Genomic DNA, 12,044 nt, shown 5'->3' with positions numbered 1-12,044 from the left:
TAGTCATGCAGCATGGAAATAGACCCCTTGGTCCAAACAGTCCATGCCAATCTTTGTCCCAAACGAAACTAGTCCCACCTGCCTGCATTTGACCCGTATCCAATAACTCTTAATTTTGTAACTATCCACATATCCACTTTCTCTGGCAGTTGACTTGTACACAAATCACACATTTCTGACATGAGGCAATTTCTTTTTAAGAGCATGAAAATAGACCTTTGTTGGTCCCACCAATCCATACTGAGCACAATCCTGACATTAACTAACTAGTCCTGCCTGCTCCTGGTCCATATTCCTCCAAACCTTTTTTCCTATTCATATTCTTTTATCTGTCTCTTTAAATGTAATTGGACCTACATCCACTTCCTCAGGAAGGTCATTCCACACGTGAGCCACCCTCTAGTTTGGAAAAAAGTGCTGACACTTTAAAACTTATGTGCACCCTAGTCTTGAAATCCCCCATCCTAGGGAAAAGGCACCTACCATTAGCCCATTAACCTCCTAAGGTCATCCCTCAAACTCCTATGCTCAGCTATAAAAGTTCTCTGCCTAGTTTTATATCTCAACACTCCATCCCTGGCAGCATTCTGGAAATTTTTTTGAAACCTCCTCCAGTTTAATAACTATCCTCCAATAAGTGATCAGAGCTGCTCACATTGAGACCTCTTCTGCAGCAATGTCCTGGACATCCTCCATGACATCCCAAATCCATACTCAATGTCCATGCTGTCTACCTGTGAGACAAATTTCAAGAATTAACACCTTTAAACCCCTCAACCTCTGGCAACACTACCCAGGGTCAAGTGTGTTGCTGGAAAAGCACAGCAGGTCAGGCAGCATCTGAGGAGCAGGAGTATTGGCATTTCTGGATGGAGCCCTTCAGGAATGGAAGGCTCTGATCCAAAAACGTCTATATTCCTGCTCTGCTGCTGCCTGACCTGCTGAGCTTTTCTAGCAACACACTGATCTCTAGACCTCGCCTTTCTCCAACACAACCCAGGGTCCTATCATTAATCATAGCCCTGTCTTTTTGTTTACATTTACCAAAATGCAAAGCCTCACATTTTATCCAAATTATACTTGTTCTGCCACTCCTCAGCCCATTGACTGAATTGATCAAGAACTCTTTTATAATCTTGAATAACTTTCACTGTTGACTATACCACCAATTTTAGTGTCATCTGCAGGCTTTCTAACCATGCCTCCTATACTCCTGCAAATCTTTTAGATGAAAGACAAACTAAAGTGGATGTAGTACCAATCTCTTTGGAATACCTCTGGAGGTCATGGGCCTCCAGTCTGAACCAGCCTCTGTCTTCTACATCAAGCCAATTTTGTATTCAACTGGCAAGCTCACCCTAATTTGACTGCCTAATCCATTGTGCAGAATCTTGTTAAAGGCTTTTCTAAAGTTCAAGGAAACAATGTCTACTACTCTGCCCCCACAATCCCTTTGGTTACTTTCACAAAACTCAAGTTTGACATGAATTTTCCCTTTTACTAAGCCATGCTGATGACCCTTAATCATTTGTCTCTCCACGTAAATCCATATTTCAGAATCACCTCTAACAACTTACCCACGACTAATGTCAAGTTCTCGGGTCGATAGTTTCCAACCTTCTCATTCTTGAATGAAGGCACAACATTAGCAATCCTTCAGTTTTCTAGCACCTCCACCCATGGTTAACGTGAAACAAAACTTCTGTTAGGGCTTCCACCTAACTTCCCATAAAATCTTGGGATACACTTGGATCAGATTCTAGAGATTTATCCATCTTTTGGTTTCAAGATCTCTAGCATCATCCCTTCTGTAATGTGATATGTTTTCAAAACATGAGCATTTATTTCCTGGAGTTCTGTAGTCTCCATTTCTGTCTTAGAAGCTGATGCACAATATCTCTCCCTCCTCCCTCCTCCCTCCTCCCCCCTCCTCTTTTATTCGTGTAGAATCTCTCCTTGACTTTACCTACCAAGGCTCATCCTGTTGTTACCTTCCTGATTTCCTCCTTTGTAGAATGCCCCTGCATTCTCCTAATTGTGTAGATGTAATGTTCTTCTTGACTAGCACTGCTGCCTCACAGCGCCAGAGACCCAGGTTCAATTCCCGACTCAGGTGACTGACTGTGTGGCGGTTTGCACGTTCTCCCCGTGTCTGCGTGGGTTTCCTCCGGGTGCTCCGCGTTCCTCCCACAGTCTAAAGATGTGCGGGTCAGGTGAATTGGCCATGCTAAATTGCCTGTGGGGTAAATGTAGGGGTATGGGTGGCTTGCGCTTCGGCGGGTCTGTGTGGATTTGTTGGGCCGAAGGGCCTGTTTCCACGCTAAGTAATCTAATCTCTTATTCATCCACTTCCCAAATCTTACCAGTCTTGCCTTTCACCTTAACAGGAACATAATGTCTCTAAGCTCTAGTTATCTCACTTTTTTTGAAGACTTCCCACTTGTCAGTCACCCCTTTATCTGTGAGCAGTCTATTCTGATCTATTTTTGAAAGTTCTTGTCTCCATGTTAATTTGCTTTACTCCAATTTAAAAACTTCAACTGTTACAGGAAAGAATAAGCCTTCCATAACTAGTATAAAATATGACCCCTAGTCCTGATAAAAGCCTCTTAATATTAAATCAGCAAGGAAAGACAGTTGACTGACTGAAGGCAAGTAAGAATAATGATGCTGTTACATTAGGATTTTTAAAAGCGTTCCACTCCAAAATAAAATTTGGTGTTAACCTGGGAGTTGAATTCCAAGGAATATAAGTATAGGTAGTGTGCAGAGTCCACTTTTCTTGGAGAATGGATGAACTTGTGGCACTTGGTTTTGCTGGCTTACCAAGGAGTCACAGCCATTTATTTTTCTTTTACAAAGGCCTATGTACCTCCAGCCAAAGTTGTCCTTTCTTTTAAATTTTACTGAGGAATGGCAATGCTTGGGGAAAAGGAAACAGCCAAAGATCACCACCAGAATAATCATATTCCGGTCAGGAACCATCTGGAAAGAAGCTAATGTATCAGGTTGCTAGAAAAACCTCTTCAGTAGTTTGGAAAAAAAATTGCAGATGCAAAAATGTAACCAGTTTTTTTTTATGCAAGTACTCGAAGAATGCTGTGTGAACATAGTGTGGGATGATGGATAAAAGAACACTTATTTCCACGCAATATAATTGATTTTTAAAGTGTTGAACCCCCAAAAGTGCCTAAGAGAAGCCAATGTACTAGTCGGATAATAAGATTGGAGAATTAAATATCAAATGATCAGGCACTCCTATCATGCTTGTAGATTGGAGATCTATTAAGACATAGGAGCATTCGGGTGCTTGAGCCAGCTCCACAATTCAAGGGAGATGAGTGCTTTTAATCAATGATTTGCAAGGAAGCAAATGTACTGTAGTCAAATTTGCAGATGACAAAAGTAGGTGAAGGGCAAGTTGCAAGAGGGATAGTTTCTTTTAAAGAGATTGCGAGGTTAAACATAGAAAGTGGCTGTAAAAGTAGGTCATTTGGCCCTGCACCACCATTCAATATAGTGATTGATCATGCAATTTCAGTATCCTTCTTTCTATCCATATTCCTTGATCCCCTTTTTTGTTTCAAGGGCTATGCCCACTCCCCCTCGAATATATCTAATGAATGGCCCCCAACCGCTTTTAGTGGGAGAAGATTTCACAACTTAGTGAAGAAATTCTTCAGTCCTGTATAGCTTACCCCTTATTCTTTAGACTGAGAGATTAAATAAGGTAGAAGTTGGTAAATGGAGTATGTGGGAAATTGTGAAGTTCATTTTGGAAGGGTGAACCATAGTATTTAAATGGAGGAACTTGGGAGTATTTATGTATGAAACAGCACATGGATGCTAGTTCTATGAACCTGATGTGTCTAATTTTGACTTTTCTACTTTAACCTGGCAGTAATTCAAGTGCAATTTGCACTTGAACTCTCCAAGATTAATTGTATTTTCTTTACATTGTTGTCTATTTTCAAATTTCATCTTGAATCAAATGTAAGTAGTAGTACTTGGGCAGTAGACTGTTGTGGTTTTTTAATATAGTTGAAATGTCATTGCACTAAGCATTTTAATTGGAGCAGAGAACCCTGAGGAAGCTAGATGCCACTTTTTTTTTTAAAAATTGGTTTGGTATTCCTTGAGATTTCAATGTGGTAATTGATCACGTGGGAAAAATTGCTAGGAATATTAATAGTAATTAGAAAAAGACAAACCTAATCCAGTCTACAAACCTCCACACCCAGTAACGATGCTCAGCTTCAGTGAAATGACGCTTCTCCTCTGAGAGAAGCCCCAGAGCTTTCTAACTCCCAGAACAAAACACATTGTATAATCTCGTGCTGCTATTCTGTGTGTAAACCGTGTCAGAGCCACTTGTTCCACATTGTCAGCTGTACTTGTTTAGCATACCTGTTCCCCAATTCCAAAGGGCAGCCACTTAAACCACTGGCTGGTTGGGAACCTTGGTGAAAGCGGTCTTGGATACCAGTTCGTTTTTTTTCTTGAAGTGACCAATGTTAGTCGTGTAAAAAAAATTTACTATTTAAATTCTCTGTTCATGCCTCAAAGTTCAAGAATTTCTCACCATGTGTTTAACACCATGATTTTATTACTTTAAAAACTGGCACAGATACTTTGTCGTTGGAATTCCTTTGCCTTTTTTGAACTGGTTTGGCAAAGTGGTGCTGGAAATACCAGGCTTTTGTATACAAATTGAGCAATTTGTAAACAGTGCAGTGTTGGCCAGGAGAAGCATTTGAAACAAACTATATATTTGTTTGTATCATTCATTTGACTTTCAATGGGGTCAGGAATTGCGCTTGTTCTTCCTAGGTTAATTTTAATTGACTATAAGTGATATAAATAAGGAAGATAGAACAGTACAGGCCCTTTGGCCCTCATGTTGGACTGACCTGTGAAATTAATCTGCCCATCTAACCCACAACATTCCATTATTATCCATATGTATGTCCAATACCCATTTAAATGCCTTTAAAGTCAGTGAGTTTAACTGTTGCAGGCAATTCCATGCTGCTATTTTTAGTAAAGAAACTACCCTGATACCTGTCCTAAATCTGTCACCCCTTCATGTTGGCCTTTATCTGTGGAAAAAGGCTCTCACTGTCCATGTCTAACCCTGATTATCTTGCACGTCTCAATTAAGTCACCGCTCCACCTCCAATGAAAAGTCTGTTCCCTCAGCCTTTCCTTATAAGACAGCATCCTAGTAAATCTCCTGGAACTCTTTGCAAAGCTTCCATATCCTCCTCTTATAATATGGTGACCAGAACTGCGTGCAACACTCCAGATGTGACCTTACAAGTGTCTTGTACAGCTGAAGCATGACCTTGTAGCTCTGGAACTCAACTCTCTACCAATAAATGCCAACATGCTATATGCTGCTTTAACACAATCATCCTGGGTGGCAACTTTAGGATTTATGCACCTGGATACAGATCTGTTTCATGACACTGCCAAGAATTTTACCATTAACCCAGTAAGCTGCATTCCTGTTACTTCCAAAGTGAACTACCTCTTTCTTTTCTGCATTCAACTTGTTTTGCCACATCTCAGCCCAATTCTGCATCTTTTCTGTCCCTCTGTAACCCACAACTCTGCCTATTTTAGTCATCTGCAAATTTACGAGCCATCCTTCTACACCAACCTCCAGATCACTTCTAAAAATGACAAACAGCAGTGGCCACAAAACAGATCCTTGTCGCACACCAGATGAACACTTCCCATAGACTGCCATCCTCTTTCAGCTAGCCAATTTCTAATCCCCAAACCACTCGATCACCTTCCATCCTGAAAATCTAATTTATGCAATAGTGTACAGAGTGGAAATTATCAAATGTCTTCTTGAAGTCTACATACACTGCATCAACCGCTTTACCTTCATCCACCTGTTTTGTTGCCACCTTGAAGAACTAAGGTTAGTGAGACATAACCTACCTTCAACTGTATTGACTACCCCAATCAAATTATTCATTTCCAGATGATAAATCCTATCCCTTATAGCCTTTTCCAACACTTTGCCTACAACTGAAGGAAGGCTCACTGACCTATAATTACCAGGATTGCCCTGACTCCCTCCTTAAATAAGGGAACAACATTTGCTATCCTCCAGTCTTCTGGCACTACTCATGTCAACAATGCAGAGACTTTGGCTTTGATCTTAATGTCATCAATATCTTCCTTAGCTTCCAGAGAATGAGGATCAATCCCATCCAACCCAGGGATCTTATCTACTTACAGATCAGATTTTTAAAACTTTTTTTAGCTGCAATTCTGTCAAATCTTGTAACCTGTATCATCATATTCTCACAAACATTGCCCTTTTTTTTTAATGTGAATACTGATGAAAAGTATTCATTTAAGCACTTCCCTTATGTCCTCTGATGATCCACACAGCTTTCCTCTACTATCTTTGGCTTTAAACTTATGCTAGTCATTTATTCCTGATGTCCCTGCAGACTGCTTTACGGTTTTCCTTGATCCTATCTGTCAACAACTTCTCATGTCCCTCTGGCTCTTAGCCAGGAAAGATCTAAAGAGGGCTAACTTTATAACCCAAGCCCCCTAAGTGAACCTTCACGCCTCATCTTGCATAAGCCTCCTTCCTCTCGACAAGAGGTTCAACTTCTTTAGTAAACTATGGCTCCCTCTCTCTTGACAACTACCTCCAAGCCTGATTTGATATATACTTATCAAGGACCTGCAGTAGCTGTTCCTGGAATAAGTTCTACATTTCAAGTGTCCATCCCTTGCAGTTTCTTTCCTCATCCTCGGCATCCTAAATCTTGTCTAGTTGCATCATTATTGCCTTTTTCCCCCAGTTATTTCTTTCCCTGCAGTATATACCTATCCCTGTCCATTGCTATTGAAAACATATCCAAGTTATGATCACTATAGCCAAAGTGCTCACCTACCTCCAAATGTAACACCTGACTGGGTTATTTCTCCTACCAAATGTAGTGACCTTGCCCCTTGTTGGCTTGTCTACAAATTGTCCTGCTCCTATTGGACTAAAGCTGACCTATCTAAACTATTTGAATATACTAATCTCAGTCCATGTTGGGGAATGTTCAAGTCCCCCATAACTACTGTTACACTCTCTATCACGAGTCATCTTTGCTATCCTTTTCTACATTCCTGAAACAATTGAGGGCTGTAGAAAACTCCCAAAAGGATGACCTCTCCTTTCCTGTTCCTACCTTTTTGGCCCAAGCTACCTCGGAGGATGAGTCCTCCAACTTATCTCAGCTGCTGTAGTGTGACCCTTGATTAACAATGCCACAGGCCCCTGTACGCCCCCTTACCATCTCCTGTTACTGAAACATCTAAATCTCGGAATCTGCAACTGTCATTCCTGTACCTCTTCTGGCCATGTCTCCGAAATGGCCATAACGTTGAAATCCCAGGTACCAACCCATGCTGTAAGTTCACCCACCTTTTATTCCGGATGCTCCTGGCACTGAAGTACACACATTTCACACCAATATCCTAATTGTTAGTGCCCCCTTGTAAACATATCCCTGACCTCGCCACACTCTACCTCCCAAGTTGGGTTCCCATCCCCTGGTGCATTTGCTTTTAAACCCACCCCCACCCTGCTTCAAAGAACGTTAGCAAACTCTTCCTCCTTCCAACCACCCAAGATATTGGTCCTGATGTAGAGTCTCTCTTTGCCCAGAAAGAGCTGAGTCCTCCTGCAGCCACATTCAGCTCCACTTTGTTCCTTGCTTCACTAGCATGGATAACAAACCAGAGAAAATGGCTTTGTTCCAACTCTAAGCTTCCTCCCTACTCCCTGAATTTCTGGCTTGCATTCCCACCTTTCTTCCTACCTAATGTGGACCATGATTTGGGGGCTGCTCTCTCTCCCCCTCAAGGATTCCGAAACAACACAATCGGACATCACGAACACTGGGAGGCAACACACCAAACGTGCATGTCTCATTTCCAACAATATCACCTGTTTGTCCCCCTACTGAGTCCCCAGTGACTCGAGCTCTGCTCCTCCCCCCGCACCAGAGACCTGTGCCATATTGTTAGCCCTGGTAAGTCATTGAAAATTTCTTTTTACTAGAATGTTTCTGGCTTTTCCCCCTTCCTTGTATTTGTAGAACAATCAGTCTGTCATGAATGGTGTTTAGTGAGGAAGGCTGGCTAATGAGGTTGGAAGCTGGTACTAGCCTGTACAGTTTTTTTTGGTCTAGAATTGATGCAGAGAGCAAACCCTTTGAATCCTCTCAAAACTGCTCTATTATCCCATTGTTTTTGTTCCTGTGCAGGTAATCTATGATTTTTTTTTTTAAAAACATTGTAAATACTGTGACCTCTTAGTGCAGACTTGTGTACTGCCTCACAGCATGACTGGCGATTGTACATGCATTAGTGGTGACATTCCAAAATGTCCCAAGATTTCTGAAAAGATTCAAAGTTGCAAATGTAATCCTTAAGGGAGGAAGACAGACAGGAAGTTATGTCAGGCATTGAAAACTTTGTTTTAAGGAGGTTATATGTTGAACATTTGAAATAAAATCAGACCAAATCAATATGGTTTTGCAGAATGCAATTTTTTTAAGCATTTCAGAAAGTAACTAGCAAGATACATGCAGGGAAGCCTGGAATTGTGGGTGTACTTGAATTCTCAAAAGAACTCTTATGGTACTAGATTGGTTACTTCATGATGTGAGCTCAGTGTTGAAAGTAATGTACTAGTATCGGTCAGCTGTCTGGAAGTAGAGGCATAAATGTCTGTTTTCTCCCATGTTCGTGAGCTACAACTAACGAAATGCCACAGACAATCCATAATGGGGACTTAGATTATAATCTCAGTGGCTTGGATGAAGGGACCAAATGTTATGTAGCTAAATTTTGTTGATGCCACCCAAGGTAGGCAGAAACCTAAATTGTAACTAGGATGTGAGTTTGAGTGGGCCAATTCTTAGCCAATGTGAAATGAGAAAATATGAATACATCAGGTAGAGTAACGAAGCAATCTATAAACATAGACAGCAAAACTATACGATACAGCAAGTAGTATGCTATTTGGATAGTGATCATTTGGATATTGAAGCATTTGCTTTGTGGGATATGGACACTGTTGGCCAAACAAACATTACTCATTGTAATTTCCCTTGAACTGAGTGGTGAGTAATTGAGGGCCAACCGTATTGTTGTGGGTCTGGAAGACTTTCGATGTCCAGGGGCTAGAGGGCTGAATCTGTTTGAGGCAGTGTTAAATTTTTGATCAATGAGTCAATCTAAAGGGGAAAACCTGAAATGAAGAATTATTGGCTGATCAGTCTTGGAGGCTAAATGGCCCACACTACTCCAAATTGTAATGGACAAAGGCAGTTTGCAAATATCACTTTTTGAGGTGAATCTGACCTGGGAAAAAGACCAGGCACAAATGAATTGTAAAGTTTAAAAAATTAGCTACTTTCACCCACCCATCGAACTGGCTTCCTGCAGTTGGAATGCCTCAAGATCTGCCGGTCATTTCCAAAGTGGAATTCTGCACAGTCTGGGCTGTAGTAACTTCAAGGTCAAATAACAAAAGCAGGTAGAATTTGAAGACATTCCCTTTGTTAAATGGAGCATAATCTCCTAAGATGAGGAAAGAAAATGTTACATGAACTGATTGAGAGTTTTGTATATGGAATCGGAAAACAGATGTTTCTGTCAATTAATACATTAATGAACTTGTTGGACACACATTACTCTGGCAGTTTTGTTTTGTAATCAGTTTGTTACTAGGGTTTCAGGATCGTATCCTAGCAATAGTTTATCAGTAATGGTGGTGTACTGCTTCCTTTCTGAAATGTAAACCCTATTTAGCCTTAATTCTCAGACAAAGAAGTATTTTAATGAGTTGAGTCCTTGTTATTTGCTTTTTCCAGTTTTAATTTGGTTAAGTTGAGTAATGAGCTGGAATGTGTTAAACTGTTACTGTTCAATGGATTTTTGAGTTGGATTTAAATTGAAGTCACCCATGATTTGGTCACAAGCACTTGAAAGATTTGCATGGAAATTATGTAAAGCTCTGACTTGGTTTGAACTTTAAACTGTCTGAGACTCTCATTTTTAAAAAAAAATCTACCAGCCAAAATTGAAGTGATTTTTATTTTTATCTTGATGCTTTGCTTTCTCTCATTCTGTTGCATTTGGGGATATTCATGGCAAGATGGTCTTGTAATGTTTATCTTTAATGAATTGCCCCTTCCTGTTATCCCCTGTCACAAAGTTAATGGCAACAGTTCAATTCTCACTGACCAGAGTGTTGCTGTGACTCTCTAGCATTCTGTACACTTATTGTGTGGCTGTTAGGGGGCAGAATGAAAGAAGCTCTAGGTTCTAACTGAGTATAAAATTGCTTTATCTTCTGATCTTTGGGTTATTTCCCATGAATGGCAGTGGCCCTAAACAACTAACCACTCATGTTTTCGCCTGGTAAGCTCTGTCAGACTGCCAGGATAATCGGTGAACTCTGAATGCTAAGCATGTATAGGCTTGCAGCTTTTAGACTCTTGATAGCTGCTGACCAAATTTCAAGTGTAGGTATTCTGGTGCTGGATAGCTGCCAGACAATGGCATGATTTTAACCTGTCCTTGGCAATGTAATGTTAGTGTTACTCAGAACTTGACGGTCTCAGATCTGATTCAGTTAGGACCAACAATTGGACTTGAGACCTTTGGCTGTTTTATCAATGGAATTTCTTGACCATGGCATCAGGAGTTTGTTTATTTCAATTGTCAACTTGTTAGAAATATCATGAGGCAGGGCTAACACTTAACAACAAAAACCGAAATTGCTGGGAAAGTTCAACAGGTCTGGAAGCATCCAAGGAGAAATAACATTTCCGGTTGAGTGCCTCAGAACTCCTTTCGCTAACTTGGTAACATTGTGAATATATGGTATTGCTTAACCTGTCTGTCCTACTACACAATTTTGGTATTGTGATCTCGGAACCTGAGCTGCTTCTCCATTGAACATTTGCGTTACTAATTTACAACTGCACTTCTGACACAAAATTTGTATTGGCGTTTCTGGAAATGAATGGTACAATTTTCCAAATGTTTCTCCCCAGTTTGAAATTATTAATGGTCTCTTTTTAATAGAAACTAAAATAGTACTGTGGAGTTAAAATGACTACTAATGCACTTATTCAGGCATTTGGTTTACTAGTTGAATTTTGTAGACTTGTGTAGGCTAGTGGTTTTTCTAGTAAATAATGCCTGTAGTTACAGATTAGGATATGATTCAACCTCTGTCCTAGTTTTGAATGGATGGATTGTTTCCTTGCTGCACTAGTGTCTTGAATGTGTTTAAAGGCTTTCATGAGTTTTTACCACCACTGTGCAGAATTTCCCAAAGGGTCTGTTCTGCACTGTATTACTCAACATTTTTTAATCCTGAAGTTAATATTGTACTAGTTTAAATCAATGATTTTATTTCTACCTTCCAATGTTTAATATTCCCTGCAAACTCTGTGACATACCACCTTAATAAATGGGATGAGCTTAAATCATTAAGCTGAGAAAGCCATGTCTTTATCAAACCCCTGATGTTTTCTCAATATGAATTATGATAGGTTAGTGATAATACCACTAGGCTATTAGTTCAGGGGACCTTTGGGTTCGAATTCTGTCACGGCAACTGAAGATTTGGATTACATTTCTTAAACTATAGAACTAAGTTTAGTGAACCATATGAGTTTTTTTGATACTGGTTTCATGGTCATCACTATAGTCCTTCCAAGAAGTATATTTGCCATCCTTGGCTCAGATGAGCAATAAATGCAAGCTTAGCCAGTGCCATTCATGTCCTGTGAATACACTTAACCCACATGCATTGTCAATTCTACATCCTCTGAGGCTACAAGTTGATGGTTTCATTAGTAGAGGGTCTGCAGTTCTGTTTGAGCCATTCCATATTCAGTAATTGATAACCTGTGGTGTAACCTTTTGCTCTGGATTAATGGTTATCATTTTTTTTAAAACAAAGCTGATAAAGCTTAAGGGTTCAGAAAAGATTT

At 40.2% G+C, this 12,044-nt stretch overlaps 1 protein-coding gene across 6 annotated transcripts in view; it reads left to right on the top strand.

The window, feature by feature from the left end:
* LOC132819150 (elongation of very long chain fatty acids protein 1-like) overlaps positions 1 to 12,044 on the top strand; it is a 78,539-nt gene that overhangs the window by 41,654 nt on the left and 24,841 nt on the right. The gene's annotated exons all lie outside the window — the stretch shown is intronic.

The sequence above is a fragment of the Hemiscyllium ocellatum genome, chromosome 9, assembly GCF_020745735.1.
Source record: "Hemiscyllium ocellatum isolate sHemOce1 chromosome 9, sHemOce1.pat.X.cur, whole genome shotgun sequence".
Lineage (NCBI taxonomy): Eukaryota > Metazoa > Chordata > Chondrichthyes > Orectolobiformes > Hemiscylliidae > Hemiscyllium > Hemiscyllium ocellatum.
Note: the sequence above shows the minus strand (reverse complement) of the source record. Positions and strands in the feature narration are given on the sequence as shown.